The sequence below is a fragment of the Ochlerotatus camptorhynchus genome, unplaced genomic scaffold, assembly GCF_037179485.1.
Source record: "Ochlerotatus camptorhynchus isolate MF236.1 unplaced genomic scaffold, CSIRO-AGI_Acam_v1.1 ptg000330l, whole genome shotgun sequence".
NCBI classification, from domain to species: domain Eukaryota; kingdom Metazoa; phylum Arthropoda; class Insecta; order Diptera; family Culicidae; genus Ochlerotatus; species Ochlerotatus camptorhynchus.
Window position 1 is genome coordinate 4,200,555 of NW_027040818.1, and position 24,258 is coordinate 4,224,812.

General features: G+C 36.4%; 1 protein-coding gene across 1 annotated transcript in view; it reads right to left on the bottom strand.

Annotated features, from left to right (window-relative positions):
• Positions 1-24,258, bottom strand: part of LOC135708336 (serine/threonine-protein phosphatase 4 regulatory subunit 1-like) — a 529,117-nt gene that overhangs the window by 299,594 nt on the left and 205,265 nt on the right. The gene's annotated exons all lie outside the window — the stretch shown is intronic.

A 24,258-nucleotide genomic window follows, 5' to 3' on the forward strand; every position in this document is an offset into this window, starting at 1 on the left:
TTTCTTCAAGTATCGGGCTATTAAGCAACCGAACTGAACCGTTTAGTAAAACATTACGGCCAAAACGCGGGCCCGAAAGTTGTGTGACTCCTGAGAAAATTCAACGGATGCATCCTTATGGACGACGTATTGTCAAATTGGACTTCAAACAGATTTCGGGATAGTTGTCAGATGAGGAGATGTTCCCAAGAAATATAAATTTGTTTTTGCGGATATATTTACCAGTAAGCTGATGATCTGGCAGGGAATCTGCAGCGGTGGCCAGAAGACTCCGATTTTTTTCACAACCAACAATATGAACGGACAGTTATACTGCCGGTAATTGCAAGTCAGTCCCATCTGCATTTTTATCAATTTTGAGTTAGCATCATTATTCAGTTAATCTTTCTATGTTTTTTGTCCCACAGCGAGAAGTAACCACAAGTCAGTCCCATTAGAAAAAAAAATATGTTATAAATGTTAGACAATACATCGCGTCATGAGATTTGTCTCAAGACAGATTTTGTCCACTTCCCCTAGGGTATCTGAAACATGTCCGGATGTGGCCAATATAGCTCTTACGATACTCAGTTTGACCGCCAATGGATATGGCTTTGAATTCTCATGTGATTTAATGTATCGCTTGAAGGCCTTTGATGATTAAACACTTCCCAGGGGATACCCGGAATATGTCCGAGTGTGGCCAACATGGTGCTGGTCACTCATCATGACTCTTATTGATCTTATTTTTGAATTCTCATGTGAATTGAATCATCGCATGGTGGGTTTGGCACGTTTATGAAAAGCTCTGGTCTGATGAAGACCCATACTCACCGGAATATGTTCCGGCCATTGCTCTGGAACTAGCGGAACAAATCCAGAAACATTCAATAACGTTCTATGGGACCATGATATCTTTCTACTCTTCAATACTGTGCTAAACTAATGCAGCATCGTCATGGATTTGTGAGCGGTTATTTTTCTCATTGACGTTAAATGTAATCGCAAGTTAGTCCCACTCAGATTTTGGCCATAAAATAAAAATTTCACGATATTTTTTTCCAATATTTTTTGGTAAACATAGATGCATTCTATCACATTGTACGTTTATCGAATCAGAAAACTTGTAAAATCTTTGAATGCCGTTTTCTCATTTCCAGTTTTTTACAGATGGGACTGACTTGCGATTATGGGCAGTAAACATAATCGAATGCCTGAAAAAACGTGTATTGCCGGTCATTAGGTTCCACATGGGTCCCGTCAAGTTTTAGCCAGCTTTGGCGAGTTGCCACTACAGTAGGAGTAGACGTCAAAAGGATGAACCCCCCAAACTGCCCGGATTTCCGTCCAATCGAAATGTATTGGGGTATCTTTTAAGCTATACTGAAGAAGCGTGGAAAAATGGCTACACGGAAACAAATCCGATTCCATTTTCATGAATAAAAAAACATGAAATGGAAAAACTTGCCATCCCATGAAATCGTAACAATGATTCATGATTTCGGGATGGAAATTCATGATTTTATAATGCAGAGGAATCAAGACCGCTAAAAGCGTTACACGTACTTGGCAAACCGTGTTCATAAACCGCACTACATAAGTATCTCTTATACGCCTTTTGCATTCCACCTTATACAAGTACTGATAGTCTTGTGGTCAAAGTATGGGTTTAGTGATCTCAAGGTTCTTAATTCGAATCCAGTCTGATTTTATTCTTTTTACATTTTTTGGTTAAAAGTTAAACCCATGAATTTAGCTCATGATTTCAACTCGGATGATTCATGATTTTGGGTATGTTTGCTGCGTTACGCAAAAGTTGGTCATGATATCATGAATATTATTCATGGTGTATTTTCATAACATGAAAATACGCTGTGTTCATGAAATCATGAGTCATTTTTCTAATTTCGGAGATCGGATTTTTCCCGAGTAAGGATGCTATTTCAATGGTCAGATTCTGGAAAAAAAGCAGCCCGTGTGGTTGACCAGCAGCTTGTGCAGAAGTTGATGGCACGTATCAAACCTTAAGTTTGAATTTTCATTCAAGAGAAACAAAAATCGCAAAATCCATATTGTATCTTTAAACTACAAAAAATGCATAACATTTTCTTCTAATAACGTTTAATTCTAAACCAAACAGATTCTGAGATACATCCGATTGAAAGCGTACCAATTCTAAATTGGCAGTGCTTTATATAGCCGGAAAAATACATTTTTTAATTAAATTAACATTATTTTCGCTGATTGAATGCGTATTGTTTGTTAATTATAAACAAAAGAAACGATAACAAAATGTTAAATGTCTGCGTATTCTAAACACTCAACACGATTTCCTCTAAATTTATCAAACCTTGAAAAAAGTACAAGATAAATTTATTTTAAAAATGCCGAATGTTAATGAAAAAATAATGACAGTAATTGTATCAGTCATTAAATTATCTCATCAAATTCCTGAAGCGAAAGAGCACTTGATACAGAATGATTTGTAAAATGATCAATTTTAAAAATGTGTCTGGATGAACATCTAGACATTGAATAATAAGTGGGAAATTCCTGGAAAAATATTATCCTAAGAAATCAGAGACTCTTGGGAAATAAAAGCATATTGACCCTGTGGCAGGAGAGATTCAAAGAACATTTCTACGTGATTAAGAATATCATGAAATGATCCAAAGAATATCCTATGAGGGAAACTTACACAATCATTGCATGTAATATTCCATGGCCCGATAAATCGTTCAGTAACGCAAGTGTTTCTCCCCATTAATCCTTCAAAATGGCCAAGTTTGCAGTTAAATTTTACGTAGATTAATATTACCAACGTTGGAAACATCGACAAGCGTGTTTCAGTACACAACTTGATTTTATCATATCCCCCTGAAAACGAATAAACATGCATCATGCCAACACCTGCAACATGGCCAAAATTCCACTCTGTCGCGCAACATCTCGACTAAATCAGGCCAGACGTCACAGTTGTAGTATCCGTCTACCATATAATCGGTGAGTAGCCCGCGAACTCAGAGGAACTCCGAGCAAACAGGCAATATTTCGCGAATTCACACCGTGGTGTGTGCGAAAAATACCAAGCCACTCGAGCCAGCACTCACCGTCGTCGTCGTCGTCGTCGTCGGCTGAGCTGCACGCTGTGGCTGTGGGACTGCTGAAGGAGAAAAAAACAAAATGAAAGTCGCACTCACCGATGCTGGTGATCACCGGTGATATGGTGCGCTCGGTGGAGGCCCCACGAAAAAGAAAAAGGGTGGATTTGCAAATTTTGCCTGGGAGCTCAGGTGGCTGATTTCGATGACGGCAATGCAATAGATTGGAGGATTATGTCTTTCGTTTAGATTCGAAGACCGTGTGAGTTTAATAAGGTATAAGTTGACTATAAAGAAGTAAATTTACAGATAATTTGGTAGCACGGAAAGAGAGTACTTACATCAATGTATCCTAATAATTTATTTGGTTCCAGAAAACGTACCTGAAAAGAAAAAAAAAACGAAATAATTATTTAGTAATTTGACTAGATTGACAGATTGTAACATGAAGCATGATATTTTGCAGTCTATGTTTAACTAAACATCCTAAATCCCGGCCATCCTTGCAGACTAGATATCTGGCGGCATTTGAGGGACAATTGAAAAATCGTTTTATAACGGTCAAAACTGACGAAATTTCAACATGACAATTGTTAGCGAAATATTTTAGTTTTGTCAGAAATTAAAATATATCCTTAAAACAAATGATATTCAAACACAGATATTACCGAATTCGACTTAATTTTGTTTTATTCTCATCGGCCGTTTAGAAGCGAAAAGGTTGCTTTGATGCGCGATTTTAAGGCAATTAAACATATTCGAAGGGTTGTTTATAATTAAATATATTCATTGTGTGTGTTGTATAAGATGATAGAATTATAAGAATGCAGTAACGAAGTATATATCCCTCCAAATATATGGTATTCAGCGCCTTCCCGTTTTTGGTTTTGTTGTTTTTCCCCAGGTTTGTACCAAACATTATCAGCTATCTCTGATCCTAAAAGAACGTAGTAGTGAATTTAGAGTTCAATGGATTTTATAGAAGAAACCAAAAAATCAAACCCGTTAATCAAACATTAATTTGAGACCTAACAATTTTTCCATCAAACGGTTATCACGATTTTTATTTTTAATTGTTTCCACACACTTAGAAACGATTACTGACTTCGGTGATTTTTACCGAACTTTCAACAGCTGGCTGGCCTGAATCATCTTTAGTTTTAACGCTTCAATACAAGGAAAACTTTACCACAATGGCATGACTGATTATTTAAACGTTTTGAAATTAAACTATAATGAAACAGCTTTTGAAATGAGGGTTAGGAGTTTTACCGAGCGTTCAGCTGTTGAAAGTCCGGTAAAAAATTACCGAAGTCGGCAGTAATTTCTAAGAGTGTACTGTAAAATTTATTAAACAACATTTTGGTAAGCTATGTTCGCTTGTTCATATGTCCCTCATGATGGCCTAAGTGTCCCTAATATTGGACCCATACATAAATTTCCAAGGAAAGTTTTTTTTATAAACTCTTTATTTGTTCCAAATTCAAAATAAATTACATTTCATTTTAACCAAGGTGCTCCAGTTACTACAGTAACTTTCCAGTCTTAATTGTTATGATATATACCTAAGTGTTTTTACATTGTTCCTGCCTTGACAATTCAGTATTAAAAACTTGCATGTCAGTATAACAGTTGAAATCTTAAAACTAAATCCTAAAACTTAATCTTATCTAAGTATAAAGGGAATTAATTGAGGATTGCAACGATTTTTGCCTGAAATTATTAATTATTTTGTTGGACATTTGTTCTAAAGTCTCAACATTCGAAGTTCTATGTACCTCGGTAGTACTGCACCAGGGAGGCAACTTCAAAATCATCTTCAGAAATTTGTTCTGAATCCTTTGAAGTGCTTTTTTTCTGGTAGTACAACAACTAGACCATATTGGCACAGCGTAAAGCATGGTCTAAAACTTGTTTAAATATTAGAATTTTATTCGTCAGGCAAAGTTTGGATTTCCTGTTTATAAGAGGATACAAACATTTTATATATTTGTTACATTTGGCTTGAATGCCCTCAATGTGATCTTTAAAAGTTAATTTTTGGTCAAGTACTAATCCAAGATATTTCACTTGGTTTGACCAGGAAATTGGAACTCCGTTCCAAGGAAAGTATTGTTTGACAATGTTTCACTAGCAACGAAAAATATCCATAGAGCAATTTTCACTGAAATTGAATCAACATTTTGGATTTAATATAATTTTAAAACTAGTTAACCAAAAGTCTAAGAGAGCGCAAAAAAATCGTATAAGGAATGCGATTTTTCGCCCTCTCTGAAACTTTTGGTCTGGACTCTCAAATGAAAATATCATCGGTACAATAAGAAAAAATTTCAAAGATTGTTTTTTATGTCTCCCACACATGATTTTTTGCAATGAGACCAACAAATGATATCTATGTGTCGGACACATACTTAATATGTGTACACATAAAAGCCATGTGCAACCACACATACTATTCATTTGACTCATAAATTTCATGTGTGTTTCTGGGTGGATTCTGTTTATGTGTGGTCACATAAAAATCATGTGGAATCTCACATGGAAATTAGTCAATAAAAATTTGTGGAATTTTATTAGTGTAGTAATGTTTGTTGTTTAAAATGGCTGCACGCAAACCAAAAATCTATTACAATGAATGTTAGTTCCATTTCCTATCATCCTCTGTTCATGAACATGCCAGCGAATGTTAGAAGTTGACCTTACAGGCGATGTAATGGTTTTTTGCCTTTTTTATTTCGTGTTCTGTCTGTGCTTTCACCTACACAATTGATTTTTATGTACAACATGGTAGAACGACGCACACCCTTGCCGCGAATCTCTCCAGCAGAAAAAGCATACGAAGTCGAGTGTGAAAAGAAAGAAACGCTTCTTGTTTGCTTTTAGGCTATCCTTATTCAGAAGCATGGAGAGAGCAGTGGAAAAAGCACAGGTCTGATAATCGCAACGTCCGTGGTTCGAGTCCAGTCGGCAACCTTTTTCCTATTTTTTTTTCGGCATAATAAATTTACCTCACTAATACACTCTACATTTTTCGGTCTCCAATTTTCTTGCATTGGACCGCAGCTAGGTATATCGCATCCTCGGTTCATGCGGTCTCCACTTACATCCTCTGATGATGAATCCCACATAATTGTAAGCGAATCTTACATCCACCGGTTGGGTGTGCGAATACAATTGCAGGGTTGTTACAAAAATCCCTATTTTGAACCCGCAAAATCCGTGCCACGACATTTGGTCATCCCCACTAGGATAACAAATCCACCCCATAGAAAAAATATTGAATTTACAACATTGTCATACATGTAGTAGGTACGGATTAGAGTGCTTCATTTTGAAAATAAATTAAATTTCTTATAGGCCACCGTCCAGTTCGATTCATAACCCTGTGCAAAAAATGGTAAAGATTGATGAAGGTTTAGAGGTCGCGCAAATGGTTTGAAATTTGCATGGGAACTACTAAGGAATTTTTTTAAAGATCACTTATATTGCCCTAACTTTGGTTCTACTGGTCCAAATGCTAAAAAAAAAAATATGATTTTGCTATAATGAAAAAGCCTGTTGTTGTTACCATAAGTTTTACAGTATATCAATAAAGATATAAATGTGGAAAAAATACAGATAAACATGTCCAAGACCACATCACCAATTCCATCAAAACAATAACAAGCTTGTTAATCATTTTCATGAAAACCACATATCAAATTTTGTCATCGTTTGGACAGCTACAACCAAAATTAGAGCAACGTAAGTGAAACTCAATAATTTCCCATTGTAATTCACCAAATTCTCCATACAAACTTCAATCCATTGGCGCGGCCTCTAAACCTTCATCAATCTTTACCATTTATAAAATCGTAAATCTTTGAAGATAATCCAGAGCCTCATAAACAATGAAAATTTCAGAACATTTGAAATTGAACAAAACGTTAAGATCAGAGATCAGGGTACTTTTGGAACACTCTGAAGAATTCTGGAAATTATTGTATTTTTTAATTTCTCATATTCTTGAAGTCCCGGCACTTTCAGAAGCTGTGAGCTATGGTAGACAGATTGTACACACTAAGATTATTTTACCGAAATCTGTGAAATTTTACCTAAATCTGAACAGCTGAACTTTCGGTAAACAGTTCGGTGATTTCTCACAGATTTCCTGTAATTACAGGAAATCTGTAAAAAAAATCACCGAACTGCTTACCGAACGTTCACCTGTTGAGATTTCAGTAAAATTTCACAGATTTCGATAAAATAATCTTAGTGTGTAGTATGAAATACTGGCCCTTATTACGGGTGAAGTGAGCAGTTGTCACTCACGGTGAAGTGATTGCCGTGTAAATCAAATGGGAATCACTTCACCGTGAGTGATAAGTTGTCACTTCACCGTGAAGTCACATCGGTAATAAGGGCCACTAATTATTATTTCAAACTCAACTCTATCTGTCATAGTGGAGTTTCTGGAGCTCTGGTGCAAGATTCTCTGGAGATTTTACACACTATATAGACCTGTGTGCCGCCGCGTCACACCGCCACCGCCGATGATTTAGAGTCGGCGCGCCACCGTCACTATTTTTGACACGCCGACGATGTAAGGCTTTAATTGGTTTCATAATTTTGTAAAAATTATTTCTCGCAAACTACACCAAATTGGAAAATAAAGCAAGCTTGTTAAACTTCAAGACGCATAAGAATTCAAAAACAATAACTTTCATTGGTGGAAAAAGTGCTTAGGATCATAATGGCAAATACATAAGAAAAAAGCGACAAGTCAAAATTGTAACAATCGGTTACCTGTTAAAGTCATGGGAAAAGTCATTCCAATATAGCAGACAATCTGGCAAATTACTGAAAAGTCGCCTCTTTACCCAATTTAACCTCTTTAGCCAGTACCAGACACGTTTCGAGAACCAGGGGTACACTACATCTAAAGTATAAGCGGTATGAAAACCCGAAATTAGGGTAACATACACAAGCAACATTTTCAATTTTATCATGGCTTTGAAGAGGTTTTTAAGGCATGAAATGGGCTTGGAGACCATAATAAAACTGGAAATTTTGCTTGAGACAAGGAAGTTTTGACATTAAGCCTATAAAAGCACTCCAATTTGGATTTTGCCAGGCTATTGTTAACATGTGCTTCAGTAAGGCCCTGTGAATTTAAAATTTCAACTTATTTACTTTAGAGTTGTCCGTAATCATAAATTTAGTTTTGCGCCATAGGTACTGCAAATATTGTATTCAACTGAAACATCTGGCCGCAAAACCTTTTTACGCATGATTAACTTTCACAATGTTGCTGTTTTCAAAACAAAATATAAAAGTTTCGCAAAATTCCGAAAAAAATACATATTATACCGCAAACCCTTAAGGACCATGTACTTATTACGTAAAATTTTGAAGATAAATTTTCTAACGTTTTCTTATAAGGGAGGCAGGGAATCTCAGAAATACCTTACGAAATCATGATAAAGGGTGATACGGTCAAAATTTGGTCAAGGGAAAACGCGTGTAAATCGGTGAAATCGTTTATTTAAAAAATCAAATTAAATTTCTTTTTCAAGTTCAATTAGTATAAAATTCAGGAAAAATATTCAGTTAGGCTTCCGCTTTTCCAAATCCGAATTGCCGGGCCTTACGCTTGACCCCTGCCATCAGATTTTGTACAGCCACCTTGTCCACCTTCTTCGCCGCAGAAATCCAGTTTGCCTTGAACTGCTGCTCGCCCTTAGCAGTTTTTTTTTGGTCTTCTTTAGGTTCCGCTTGACAATAGCCCAGTATTTCTCAATTGGGCGGAGCTCTGGCGTGTTGGGAGGGTTCTTGTCCTTGGGAACCACCTGCACGTTGTTGGCGGCGTACCACTCCATGGCCTTTTTACCGTAATGGCAAGATGCCAAATCCGGCCAAAACAGTACGGAACAACCGTGTTTCTTCAGGAAAGGCAGCAGACGTTTATTCAAACACTCTTTCACGTAAATTTCTTGGTTGACAGTCCCGGAAGCTATGAAAATGCTGCTTTTCAAGCCACAGGTACAGATGGCTTGCCAAACCAGATATTTCTTTGCGAACTTTGACAGTTTCATGTGCTTGAAAACATCTGCTACCTTTCCCCTTCCTTTTGCCGTATAAAACTCCTGTCCCGGAAGCTGCTTGTAGTCGGCTTTGACGTAGGTTTCGTCGTCCATTACCACGCAGTCAAACTTCGTCAGCATCGTCGTGTACAGCCTCCGGGATCGCGCTTTGGCCGTCGTATTTTGTTTATCATCGCGATTTGGAGTCACTACCTTCTTGTAAGTCGATAGTCCGGCTCGTTTTTTGGCTCGATGCACGGTTGTAGACGATACACCCAGCTTATTTGCGGCATCTCGGAGAGAGAGGTTAGGGTTTTGCTTGAAACTACCGGCAACTCTCTTTGTCGTCTCACCGGCTTCCGGTTTTCGATTTCCCTCCGATCCAGACTTCCTGGCTGTCGACAAACGTTCCCCAAACACTTTAATTACATTTGTAACGGTTGATTTGGCAACTTTTAGCGATTTTGCCAACTTTGCGTGCGAGTAGCTCGGATTTTCGCGATGCGCGAGCAAAATTTTGATACGCTGCTCTTCTTGCTTGGACGGCATTTTGACAACTGAAGAGTGAATTCCAAAATCAAAATAGGAGCAACATTCTACACACACACACACCTTCAAAATGAGGGGTGTTCAGGTTTTTTAAATGCAAAATTGAAAGAAATACGTCAAGTTGATATTGACCAAATTTTGACCGTATCACCCTTTATTACTAAGGCGGAGTTGAAATAGAAAAATCCTTTGAATAATATAACGTAATAAGTGCATGGTTCCTTACTACAGCTGCAAAACCTATTTTAACTGCGTGTTAACCAGTTGTTCTATAGTCGGCAACTCAAAATCAGCCGTATTTTGTGGTGCGTACATTTCATTTGAAGTAAAACCTGGCATAACAAGTTTGCTCAGTCATAAATATGTAATCATATCGAAGAATCTTTTAAATACATTTGCAGTGTGAGAAAATACAGCGAAATTAACGATTAAATTGTACGAAATAAGGTTGACATGGCAGTGGATACCTGCTGATTTTTAATACCTATTGATTAGTATATAAAAGATGGATTCTTTAGACGAAATCCATGTATCAGTCAAAAGATAAGCAATTATAATGGAATTAAAAGGAAATAAACCAACACACTCAAAGCTCATCATACGATTAAATTGTGGTTGCCAAAGCCATCATTTATCCTACTTCTAAATATTACTATCATTAATAACAATATCAACCAGAAACTTGCTGAACGATACATTTTAAATTAAGCTGGTATGACCATTTCAACAACGAAGTGAGGGTTTTCTGCGCCCTTGGTAATTCAAGAAAATGGCGCATCTTTTTAAAAACGGGGTTACTTTTGGATTCTCAATACTTTTTTACATCTGAGATTTTCAATGTGTGCTTGATTCAGTCTATACATTTTTGCTACTACTGTTTTCAGAATTGCAGTTCTCCTTAGAATTACTTTGAAACCATCCAATTCAGATCCCCATCGAATAATATACTTTAAAATACTCATAATTTCTTTAAAATACTCATCAAATTTCTACAAAACCATATTCTGAATTTTCATTTAATTTAAAATTCATCATCGGTGAAATACTACCCTACTGGAAAATTGACAACCTAATTAGAATCACTTGGGAATTAAATTCATATCCAGATTCTATCGAAATTCTTTAGGATTCCAAGTCAGAATATCTTTTGGCTTTCATGTCAGAATTTTCTTGGAATTGTGGTTAAACTTCTCATAGGGGCCTCCCCAAGCTCAGTCGGTAAAAGCGCAGCTACAACGCAAGACCATGCTGCAGGTGGCTGGGTTCGATTCCCGGTTCGATCTAGAAAAATTTCGGGTTGGAAATCTCTCGACTTCCCTGAGTATGATTGCACTTGCCAAGCAATTATACTAATGCAAAAATGGTACTGGCAACCGAAGCTCTCAATTAATAACTGTGGGAGTGCATCTAGAACACTCAAGCGAACCCCACACGGTGAGAAATATTTTCAATACTTACAAGTATTGACAATAATATTGATAATGTGAATACATAAATATTGTCAATATCGATGTATTCACGTCAATAAAGAATGTATTGACTATAGATTATTGCCAATAAAAATTGACGTGTGGGGTGCACTTCAGTTGAGAGCACGCAATAAGCTAATATGCGATAAACAATACGCTTGAAATGCGAGAAAGAAGACGTAGTTTCTCAAAGAATTTCCATTACTGTTTCTATGGAATCATCCTCAGAATTTAACTTAAAAATCAGCTTAGAGTTCCTTTGAAATTTTCTAGCGAATTATCTTCGGGGTGCTCTAGGACTTCTTTTTAAAATCCCCATGAAATTCTCTCCAGATTTGCCAGGTAATTGTACTCAGGGACCATCCACAAATGACGTAGTATTTGAGGGGAGGAAGAGGGGGGTTTCAACAGATGTGGCCGGCCATGTATTACGGAGTGATACACACAGTTATGCAAATCATCCGTTTTGGTGATACCGTTTCATTTTATATAAATTTGGGAGGTTATTATTTTATCTATATTTTTCGCTTATATTTATTACAGGGTGGCCAGTGACTTTTCATTTTGAAATTCCCGGTTTTTTCCCGGTTCAAATCTTAAAAATTTCCCGGCTATAGGAAAAATTCAACTCTATGAGTCACTTAATGTATTCAAAACGATTTATTGATCTTTAGAGATACCGTAAAACGGGGTAACATTGATAGTTTTTTAAATTATATTCTAAATATTTTTTACAACAATGAATGTTTTTTCAAATTTTATATTTTTAAAACAAGTACTGAGCATCCAAGAGTTAATTCGTTAGTAATATGTTTAACGGAAATTAAAGCATTTACACAATTTTTTTTTAGTTTTGTGACCGAACTTCAGTATTTTGATTTGGGGTTACTTTGATAATACTCGATGAATGTAGAAAAAAATGGGTAAAACTCAAACAATTTAGTTCAAGAAGTTTGAAACTTTGAATGAGTATATAATCAGAAAACCTCATAAGCAATAAGAATACAACATTGAATTTGTTATGGCTATATCATAAATACATTTCATAAGTAATGGTTTGAGTGCTTTTTAAAACAGGCGAAAAACACGAACATTGTTTTTTAATATGTTTGTAAAATATGTTACACATACTATATATAAACTATATACGATATCAACGGAAATACCAATGTTTATAATTTGGAAAAAGCGCAGCGAGTAAATTTAATCTTTATATTATACTATCAAAGTTACCCGCATTATCAAAGATACCTCGTTTTACGGTACTTTGATAAATCGAATTCTACCACTTTTTATGATCGATATATCTTATGATTTCAAAACCCTAGAATTTATTGAGTGACATAGATTAAGGTCACTGGGCCAAATGCTATCTGGATGAATAGGTTATATAATAGGTGAATTGTGAAGAATAAAAGATTAAATTTAAAAAATGTTTCAGAAAAATGAACTTGGTACCAATGAGAATTAGAGCAAATTGATAGTGATATCGGAAAGAGAAGATGTGTATTCACTGAAAGATTATTTACTAAAAAGATAGATTCCCGAGATTCTGAGGCTTTGAAATTTGTGTAGAGTCTGAAAATAGAACTTTTCTTCAAAATTTGGGATTAATAACAATTTTCGTGATGCAAGATTTAGAGAAAAAATAGTTAAAATGTGAGAGTTTGAAAAATTTCCAATATCACAGATTTGAAAAAAAAAATCATATTTATTAAAAGAGTCGTGCAGTCATAATTGTCAAGGTTCTGAGACTTGGAAGTATTTTAAGAGTTAAAACAAATTACAGAACAATCGATAGAATCTTGCGGACAAACCCTGGAATTTTCAGTAAAATTTAAAAGTATTCAAAGTGTTTATTTCAAAAAACTATTGAGGAGGATCCCACATAGTTTTCGACGGAGGAGTTCAGAGCAGAATTCCAGAATTATTCTGACATGAGGTCCTTAGAAATTGTTAGAAGAATTTGGAGGGATTTCTGTGGAGAAGATTGCAAGTTCTAAATTAAATTATTAAGTAAGATTTGAAGAATCCTCAGAGAATTAAGATGAGAATTCAACTAGAAACAGAGTTCTAAGAGTGTTCTGGCGATAATTTCAACCCTAGTGTGAATGATTCATCAAAGAGCTCCAACAAAATTTACTGCAAAAAAATTGCTAATAATTAGAAAGAAATTCTGTAAAATACTAAAAGAGGTTTCTAAATAATTTCAAATTTCGAAAGATTTATGCTAGAGTTAAAAGAAAATTTTGAAAAGGATTTCAATGAAATCAAAGTCTCCGAATATGTTTAAGTGAATTCTAAGACGGATTCCAAACAATTTCGTAGAAGAGGTTTCAAGGAAATTCCAAAAAGAATTCAATGGTCTTTATTACGCAGAGTGTTTTCTGATTAATTTTAAAAGAATTCTATAATAATTCAGAGCAGGATTCCAATTTCATTCTGAAATTCATATCATGAGAATTTAAAATAAAATTAAAACCCGGGGAAATAATAGTTCAGTTTCAGTTTTTACAAATAATTGTTTCTTAAGTCCATTTGTGACATTTCATAGCAGTTTTTCAGAGCTCGGAAAAGTTTACCAGTTTTGGTGCGATCATTCCATTTTTATCTATAAATTAGAAATTCGGCTAAAATATCCATTACACTATATTATATAAAACATTTATTACATCAAATATTATTGTTACATTCACTCTTACATAACTTGGAGCGTTTGGTACGGTATGTCCACGCATCCTTCCACCCCTGTAGATTCATGGAATGAATCGGTGTTGAAATACATTTATTTAAACTCGAATCATTTCACAGAATCATCTTTGAGGCAAATGCCTTTTGATGTTTGTTTCATATCAAAGATATGCTACAAACATCAATGTTGACAAGAACAATATTGGGCGTTATCTAACCTATTAATTTCCCAGGATGCTATCTCGTACTGGCTGCGTTTGTATTAGATTAGATTCTAATTCAAATGTGCCTAGATCTAGTAGCAAAACCTTTTTCAATGGGCATAAGAAAGCTAGTCGAGGAATTTATCAATTTAACTACAATTTATGCTACTGATAGAAAGCCCAGGCTTAGTGGTTAGCCTGCTAATTTGGCGAAATAGTGCCGACATACGACTTAAACAGCATTTTAAAATCCTTATGTTAGCCGTAAATCAGTATTTTGTACCAAAACAAAGCGAAATAGCGACCTTATTTCATCGTTACATGGGTGGTTTATTTGAATCTCCCAATATGCACGACTTTTAGAGAAAGCTGTTCCCCCTACTACGAGTTCTATTTTTGGCACCCCTAATAATTCACGTTGACAAATAAACACGTTTACAAACAGCGTAGATAACCATAAATCCTACCTATCTACCGGTATTAGAGCACGACGCAGTCCGGTACCCATTTGATCGGATTGCATGTGCTTAGCCCCGGTCCCGAAAGTAAGATTTTTAATTGCGTTCGCATCTCCTCCGGAAAACCCAACCAGATCCCCCCACAACGATAATTGAAAACATTTCGTCAAATTATCACCATAATTCAACGACACCGTCAACGATTTGGGTTTCCCGCGAACGAATTTTCCGTGAAAACAAAAACACACCGAAACGCATTCACACTCTATGCTTTCTGCATCCAACTGAGTTAGGTTACCCCCCCCCCCCCCCCCCCGGGTATCTTCTCCAAACCGAGCAGGATCACACGTGCCACGAGTGCAACACACCACAATTGATCGCCCACTAGAAATTGTAACACTCAAGCACTCACAGTACGTGCACACTGCACACACGCATTAGTTGAAACGGGGGAAAAAACGGTCCATCGGGAACAGAAAAAAAAACAAGCAATCTTACCCGCATTCCAACAAGAGGCATTACCATAAAAGTTCAAAATGCAATTTCCAACCTCGGTGCATCCGGTAGCGGAGTTTCATTTTCGGCTTTCTCGGCGGTCGGCGGGACGCGAAAACTGCTGCATTCCAACGCGGGCACGGTTGTGTTGGTGGGAAATGGGAAATGGGCAGAAAAGATGGTCCCCCTCGAATTTAAGACAGGGGAACACATTAGTACACCTCGTCAGGAGAGGAGAACGAAAAACGAGTCGTTTCTGGAGGAAGATGCTGCAGCACGTAGAACATTCTTTCAACTCCCCCACGAGGTTTTTGCGCCACTTTGGGAGTTGCATATGATGTGGAACGACTCTTCGGCTGGTTGAGACGGAACGAGACGGAGCTTCCAGCGATTCCGAACCATTCTGGAGTTAGACGTTTCTCGAGAACATTCAGGAGGTCCGAAATCGAAATTTCTTATCTGCCCACACACCCGGGCAATCGAAGAACGGTACTATGTTACAATTTTTCGAAGAAATAAAAACCGGAAAAGTGCAGAAAACCTTTAACAAGCGATCCCAGATGTGTTTTCTTCCTTTTATTTTGGACGTTGAGAAGGGGGTAGAAATGATCTCCTCCCTTTTTGTTTCCGACGGATCCACCTGGATGTTGTTGAGCGTAGGTTATATATATGAAAATTGTTGACGTTGAGACATTAACATATTTATGAGGAAAATTGGAAGCGGTGACGATAGGGCACGTGGCTACGCTTAAGGGGCGTGCGATCTCTGGACCTTCAAGAAACCAAGCCAGAAAACGAACTCAAAATTTCAACTCTGGAAAATCAGTTCGAAAATGGCAGTCCGAAACTCTTCGATTGAGAATTACTGTACGATACAGAATAAATTCCACTCAATTTATACTAATTGAACTTGAAAAAGAAATTTAATTTGATTTTTTAAATAAACGATTTCACCGATTTACACGCGTTTTCCCTTGACCAAATTTTGACCGTATCACCCTTTAGACGTCACTCCAATTAAATTAAAAAAAAAAACACACACACACACACACATATTAGTGGTAAAACAAACCACCCGTCAATGATAAATTTAACATGCACGTGCACAGTGATGGCAAAATCATAAATCAAATGATATTTTTCCGCTCTCATACGGTCTCGATATCACGCGTGATATTGGAACAAAATTTCATGCTTGATATTGATTTTACAAGCTCCTTTGATATTGCGAGACTACTCACAACGTGCAAAAATCAAGCTGAGAGTTGATTCGACACAAAAATGATTCCGTTGCACATCGTTTTCTTAGAAAGAGAAAGTATAGTATGCTAGCTCTTTTTACTCTTCACAGATGGCAGACACAAAGTGACTGCTGCCAGCCGTTATGGAAGTTTCGGTTGCATTCGGTTGTAGAGCAAAAATCATAAAACACAAGCTCACCACAGTATGTTGAGATTTGCAGCTGGTGAGTTTTGTTAGCTTGATATTCCGAGCTGCGATATCACAGCTTGCAAAATCAACCGCAGTTGTTTGCTTGTTGATTTTTGTCTAGGACAATCAAGCGTGATCTTGGACATTGATGAGATTTGATATTTTTCTGCACGTGCACATGCGCTTAAATGAGTGAACAAGCAACAAAAATCAGAAAATCTGCGCGAATGTGGATCGAACAGTTTCGCTTCAATACGAAAGTAAGTTCATTTGACAATGAAATACGCACTGAACACGAGTTAAGCCAAAACAAACAGCATGAAAACTGATCGAAAGTGGTTTTGTTGATGTTGAAGGGGATCTGCTCGAAGGGATGTTGGAATGGCTTTCAATTGAAAATGATGGTTGACAGCTTCGTCGTCGCTTGACGATTTTCGATTGAAAGTGACTTTGTTGGGCCCTGCTCTTAAATTCTGTAAGTGTAGTTGCCTGTTTAATGTATCTGGGCATCGCATTGAGAACATTTATTCCTTTAAAATATAATGAATTTTGTGAAGCACAGTTCAAGAAATGTGGTGTTCTTATTTCATCCACGTTTCTAGTATTATATCTATGAAAATTACTTTCCCTTTCAATTCGATCACACAAATATCGAGGCAGGAAACAGTTAACTACTTTAAAAATGAACATCATATTCAAATATACAATTCTTTGCTTCACCGATATTCAACGTCTAGCATCAAAGTTGAGGAAGTGAATCTATTACATCGCAATATCAAACGCATTGTTTTCTTCTGCAAGCGCTGTAATCTTGATATTTGTGTTTCATTCGCCAGAAATAAAATGGAAGGGCAAAAGTCTAGATTAGGAGAGATGATTGATTTGTATGGCTGTATTTTACTGGCAATAGTTAAATCGTTTTTCAGTCGACATATAATTCCATATTTCTTGGCAATTTTCTTGATGCCATTGTCAATGTGAGAGTTGAACTTAAGGCTGCCATCAATAATCACGCCAAGATATTTAATCTCCCGAACGCGATCAATAGTCTCATCATAAGAGACGTTCTCATTTACTCGATTCCGCGAAATTACCATAAATTTAGTTTTACTTGTATTCAATTTCAACTGCTTATACTTCAACCATCTACTTAGAGAACGCATATCTTCATTCAAGAATAAAACGGCATTATCTAAATCCTTAGCTGCCATGAATAACACAGTATCATCTGCAAAAAGATTAATGTCGCAAGTCATTAATATACATAATAAATAATAGGGGTCCTAATACACTTCCCTGGGGCACTCACAAGGTTATTCCCCACGGGACTGGAACCAGAATCATTAAAAACAGTCCGTTGAATTTTGTCAGACAAATAGCTTTCAAACCATTTATATGCAGTACTCTTAATTCCAAAGCGCTTGATTGATCTTAACAATAAGGGCCTAGAAATTGTTTCAAAAGCGAGTTTTAGATCTAAAAAAAAAAAACAGCAACAATCGTTTCATTACACTCCAAGTTATTTTTCCATTTCGCTAATACCAAATTCAACGAGGTTTCACAAGAATGACCTTCCCGATATCCCGATTGTTCTGGTATCAACAAACTATTACTATTGAAATACTCCAACAGCTGGCCTTCCCAAGTAACCAACATGCCCGCTAATTCGCCTATTTGCAATATAAGACTGATACTCAGCTAACATAGGGCATGCTAAGGTTTATATTAGCCGCATATTAGCCTTATATTGCAAAAAGGTGAATTAGCGGGCTTGTTGGTTACTTGGGTTTAACAACAAATTCTGAAATTTTCTTTTATGTGTGCTACATGTTGATGGGACGAAACTCTTCGGTTTTAAACGTTCCAGCAACTTTTTGAATAGGAACCACTGAGGATTCCTTCCAAATTTGTGGCACATGTCCAGTTTTCAATGATTCATTAATAAGGTCCAGCAAGATGTGGTCAATGACATGAAAGCAATCTTGAATAACTCTAGCATTAACATTATCTACTCCAGCCGATTTCCTAATGAAAAACAAATATGCAACTCTAAGTTCACCTTCAAATCTACAACTATTATTAACTGGCTGTTTTATTTCGTCAGGTTCATCGACCAATTCTATGAATTGATTGATCAATGAAGCACGGTCGACAAAATAATCATTACACTTAGATGCAATTACTTGTTCTGACTGTTCTAATATGCCATTAAAAGTTATGAACCGCGGTTTGCAATTACTAGGTTTCAATAAACATTTCAAAATTTTCCATAGCTTTTTGCTGTTGTTTTGATGCTGATCATTCTTCCTTTGAACATATTCACAACGAGTTTTCTTTATCGATTGTGAATACTTATTACGCGCGAATGTGTACCTATTCCAATGATTGTCATTATTTGATCTACAAAACTTTTTGTACCATTTGTCCCTTTTCCGTTTAAGACGCAAAAGATCCAAATTGTACCAGCTGTTCGAGTTTTTCAAAGAAACAAACTTTTGCTCAACTAGTTGATTGGTACACGTTTTCAAAGCGTTATTAAGAACAGCTGTAGATTCATCTAAGTTACCGGCCGCGAATGGAAAATCAACGCTCCTCTCAACAAGATTCGAACCAGCTTGCATCGAATATTTCCTCCAGCACTTCAATTTTACAAAATTATCGTTATCGTTAACATGGTCTAAGACATTAATCACTAAGGTCTCATGATCGGTTATTTTCAATTCAGTATCCGTAACTGAACAAATAGAATCAAAATTGGAGTAAACATGATCAATTAAAGTTCCAGTGTGCCTGGAAATACGCGTATATTCATCTACCGTTTGTTTTAAATTGAAAACAAATCAGCTAAACGCTTCAGATGATTCACATTATAGTTATCACGACAATTAATATTAAAATCACCAACTAATATATTTAATTTACTAGAATCAAGGAATGTCTCGAGCCAGTTCACTAAAACTTCAACAAAACGCTGGTCACTAGAACTGTGGGAATGATACAAAATACCATCATTAAGGGTAATGAGAAGGGTCTTCATGCCACGTACAACTGTAATACTCAAGAACCAGCTGCCATCAATAACTTCGTTGGTACGAAGGTTGAAGAATCAGTTTATTCTTCGAGATAAATAGCAAGACCGCCAGTGTGTCTCGAATGTGAAAACAAGCAGCAACAGTATATCCCGGAATACTATACTGATCAAAAGCTTCAATTTCTACAATATGAGTTTCAGCTTATAAAACTAAAAGAGGAGTTCTTCCTCAACAATCTGACATAATGCAACGTAGTTTGTTGACAATCCCGCAATATTAAAATAAAAAATAAATCGAATATAGGGGAAAAAAATTGTACACAGGTTAGAAGTGTACTAGTAGACAGCTTAAACCCGCAATCAGTTTTCCTCATATTTGAGAAGCTTTCCTCGGTAAATTTACTCATTCTATGAGTGACCTATATTTTGGCGAATTTGAGTAACCTGAACTCAAATATGAGTAACTCTTACTCAATTTTGAGTCGTTTTCATTGGCCGTGCATGCGGAATTTGTTTAGAAAAATATGTCAAGTGCTTGTTGGTGAAGTCATATGGCAAAGGATTGTATCCTTCAACTGGGAACTTTATTCTTTCCTGTTTCCAAAAAGTTTGCGTGAACTATTTACTCTTTTCACGGTAAGTTCTTGTAGATACAAAATAAGCAGGCAAATTGATATCCAGATCTTTGCAGTTCCAGTTCCGCATCCCGTTTAGTCAGAGATTCCGGTGAGTGCTTGAGCTGATTGAAACCAATTCCCTACCCCGTCTCCGAAATCTTGATATCTCGATTTATAAACCATGTTCCGGAAAAAAAATCATTTGATTAGAACAGTTTCCATACACAACTTTCCAGCTCTTCCTCATTTTACACCTTGCCAAAATTGATATGAAGAGTACGTATAGTCCTATTTGCAAAAGCATGGTCAGCAAGTTTTAGGACCTTAAGAATTCTCTTCCAATTCATTGTATTAATCTTCCAATTCTCTTTAAACTCTCAATAGTTTTCACAAGATGTAGTTTAATTTTCTACCAATAATTATGTTTAAAAGATCCTAAGGAAACCTTCAAGTCGCTAAGAGTAGACATGGCATTCCCTTCATAATGGTCCTGAAATCTTACTCAGAATTGCCTTGCCTATGACGAAAAATATACGAAATTTTCTTCAGGATTCTCTTGAAACTTTTCTCGGAATTCTCTTGAAACTCCCCTAAGAATTGCTTAGGAATTTCTTTTGAACTATCCTTAGAATTCCGTTAGAATACTCATTTGAATTGTCTCCTGAAATTCCTTGTAACTCTCCTAAATCATTCTTTCCTCTTCAGAATGGCATTAGAGCTTTCTTCAAAGTTCAATGCTCTTAGATTTCTGCAAAGTTTTCTTTTAATTAATCCTCAGATTTGGCTACATAGGGGAAATGGATGTAATGTCAGCCTAAATGCCCCTAATTTGGGCCCATACATAAATTCAGCAATTGACTAAATTTTCAATGGAGGCCAAAAATATCCATTAGTACCGCCCCAATATCGCGTTCATCTATATAAAATTGATAAATAGCAGATTTTTAGCGATGGGCCCAATCTTAGATCCATAGATCAACATTAGAGTCATTTCCTCTATTCGCTCAAGAATTCCTTATAAATATTCTTCAGAAGACCACAGCGTATGAAAAATTCAAGTACAATTTCTGCTATATATAGCGCACAAGTAGTTAATGCTAGATTTGGTGTAAATTTACGCGATGTTTCATGAAAATGTAAGCGCAATATCACAACTCAGCAGTGTTGTAAACAAGCTCGCAAACAATTTCGTTGCTGATGGCAACTAAGGCGCAATTTTAAACGAGAGGTGATTTTACGCGATGGTTAAAATTCATATTTGTTTCTGTGCATTAACTTCTTCTTAAAATTCTAATCACAATACGAATTTTCTTCAGAATATTGAAAGGTCTAAGATTCATCCTAAGCTCAGTATCTTGCAAGTTTTCTAAAATCTTTAAGAATTACGTATTCTGTATTTCAATTTCAAAATTCAATCTAATGAACCATTCAGTTTTGTTAAATAGGGGGAGAGTAGTGTTCAAGGTTCACATAGAGATTAAAATAAATATTTGGTTGATTTTCCATGTAGGGACAGCAAGAGCTTAAAGCCAGCTTTTAAATCTAGCAGTTGAAGAAATTTTCTGAATTAAGTTAGAGTTTATAAAATTTTCAATTTTCTAAAGTTATCAACACATTTAAAAATTCAGAAAATTTGATTTTTTACTGAATTTATGCATTTTAATACCGCGGTTGTATCCCATGCTAAAAAAAATGCAAAGGGTTGAAAAATATGTAATTTCTAATGTCAAGTTTTATTATGTTTTGAATATATTTTTTATTGTCCTCCCCCTCGCCAGATTCGAATGTGGTGTGACAAAAATAAAAATATTAATTTTTATTCCAACCTAATTGTGCGTAACCGAACTGCACTTTCTCTTCAACCATTAAGTTATTTGATTTTAAAAACGACACGAATCTAAGCGATTGTGTATAATGATCTCCTACATGTAGAACACGTGTTCAGTAATTAGCTAACATAGCTAGCAACAGGCCAAACTCTCAGCTCCACCATCTTCCCAATTAATCTCAGAACCAAACGAGAAAAATCGACTACAAACAACCACATGGTCCTGCCCCTCGCTCAAATCAATCCACATGGCCGACCAACAACAGCAACAACAATAACAACAACAACTACGGCGACGACGACGACGGCCCACTCTGCTACTAGGAGGCACGCAAGAAGAATACCTTACTCTCAAAATGTAGCAGTCCACAGCAGCACCAGCCAGCGTTTTCGCATCAAGAAAGCAAAATGGCCGGCAGCGCGTGATATCACTTAGTAATGGCTTAGCTCTTCCCCATTGCCCATTCCCCCCCCCCCACCCCTTCCACCTCAACCCCGTCGCCTTTATCATAGTCGAAATTGCGCAGCTAGTCACGCGGATGCCAAAGCAAAATGGGAGCCATTCGGGCGAATCAACCATTCGAGCGCGCGCGGAGTGACAAAGCATTATTATTCGCGACTCACGCGCATTTATTTCTGCCAATTCCTTCGATTCATCGTCGTTGCCCCACACACAAAACCCGATCTCGTGAGTGCCACTGCGCCAGGGAACTCAGCTAATATACACAGTGATAATGGGGCGAGGGCGATCATAGAGATCCACACTACTGTTGTCCATCTCACGGCGTCTTTGTGTTTGATAATCGCTCGTATATCAACAACCGGTGGGGACGTGTATGGACGCGGATCGTGTCCCGTGTGTTGTGAAAACGATATTGTATTAGGAGGTTAGGTTAAACTACATTGGTACACACAACAACAACAGCAACAACAACAACAACAGTGCAGTGGTGAATGTGGAAGGGTGGGAGGTGGAGATTAGATGCAGAAGTGAAGGAGGGCGGAGGGGGTACGACTATCAACCAACAGAAGTGAGCGGAGAAAAATGACGACAAAGAAGACGGGGAAGACAACGACAACGGCGACGACGACAGCCAAATGAATGGTTTGCACAAGGTTAGCGCTTATTACGCAGCTCCAAATTTTTCGCGAATATTCAAATCGTCACCCTTACAGTGTTGGTGAATTGGCAAAGCAAAATTGTTCAGGGTTAGGCAGAATGGTTCACAATTTAAACTCGAACTTGACAAAAGGGGGTGAATGACCTTTCAATTCTAACTCATTTGACAAGCAGTCTTGTGATGGCATATTATTCTTGTTCAAATTAATAAATTTAACTATTTTTTGGATAATTTAGATATAATTCAAAAGCAATGTGGTGGCTATTAAATATTATTAATGTTATTAATATAATTATTGTTGACTTCCTCTCAAATTCAGATAAGCTTTGATTGATAAATTTTTCAAAATACCAAACATTTCTTGGTGTACTGAAACATTTGGTTTTATCAAAGCTTTGAAACCACGAATATATGATAAAAGCTAAATTGGTTGATAACAAAAGAGCAGTTCCAGGCCAAATAGCACAGAAATAAAAGAAAATGACTAGACCTTCTCCGATTTGCATGCAACTTTGCATAATTGTTTGTTATGTGCAATCATTCACATTTTTTGCAAAAATTCGGCCATTTTGGTTCATATATTTTTCATATTGGCGTCTTTGACATTTTTCAATAAATTGTAGCACGAAAACGTCACTTCTGATCGAAATGACGTCTGAGACAAAGTTGTTGAGAAAAGCTAAGTCTTTCTGGGGAAATTATTCACTGTATTTTTTTGTAAATTTGAGTGAAAATTCCAAAATTGTCTTAAAAACTAAAATATCTCAAAAGTTTGCCTTCAATTTTAAATATTTATTTTTAAGAAGCCCATGAAAAATGCAAACTGTTGGAATATTTAAAATCATGAAAATTGACAAAAATCCTAGAACATCAATTTCTGATCATATTTTTAAACTTCTTGTTAACAAGCGTTTTTATCTAATTTTTGCACAGAAAACGATTTAGAATATTTTAAATATTGTATCCTGTGTACAGATTACATGAAAAGCGTACTAGTAAGTTTAACAAATTGACCAAAAATGTTTGTTCTACGATTTTTGCCCATTTGTAAGTGTCCATAGATTTAAATATGGTTAAAAAGGAATACCGGCATGTTGCCTCTGGAAGAAAAAAAATTACAGCATTTTATTATAAATAATGGAAATCGGAGGAAAAACAAAATAAATATTCAAAATTTTAAAATTTATTAGGGTGATCACAAAACTTGTCGAATTATGGAGCAT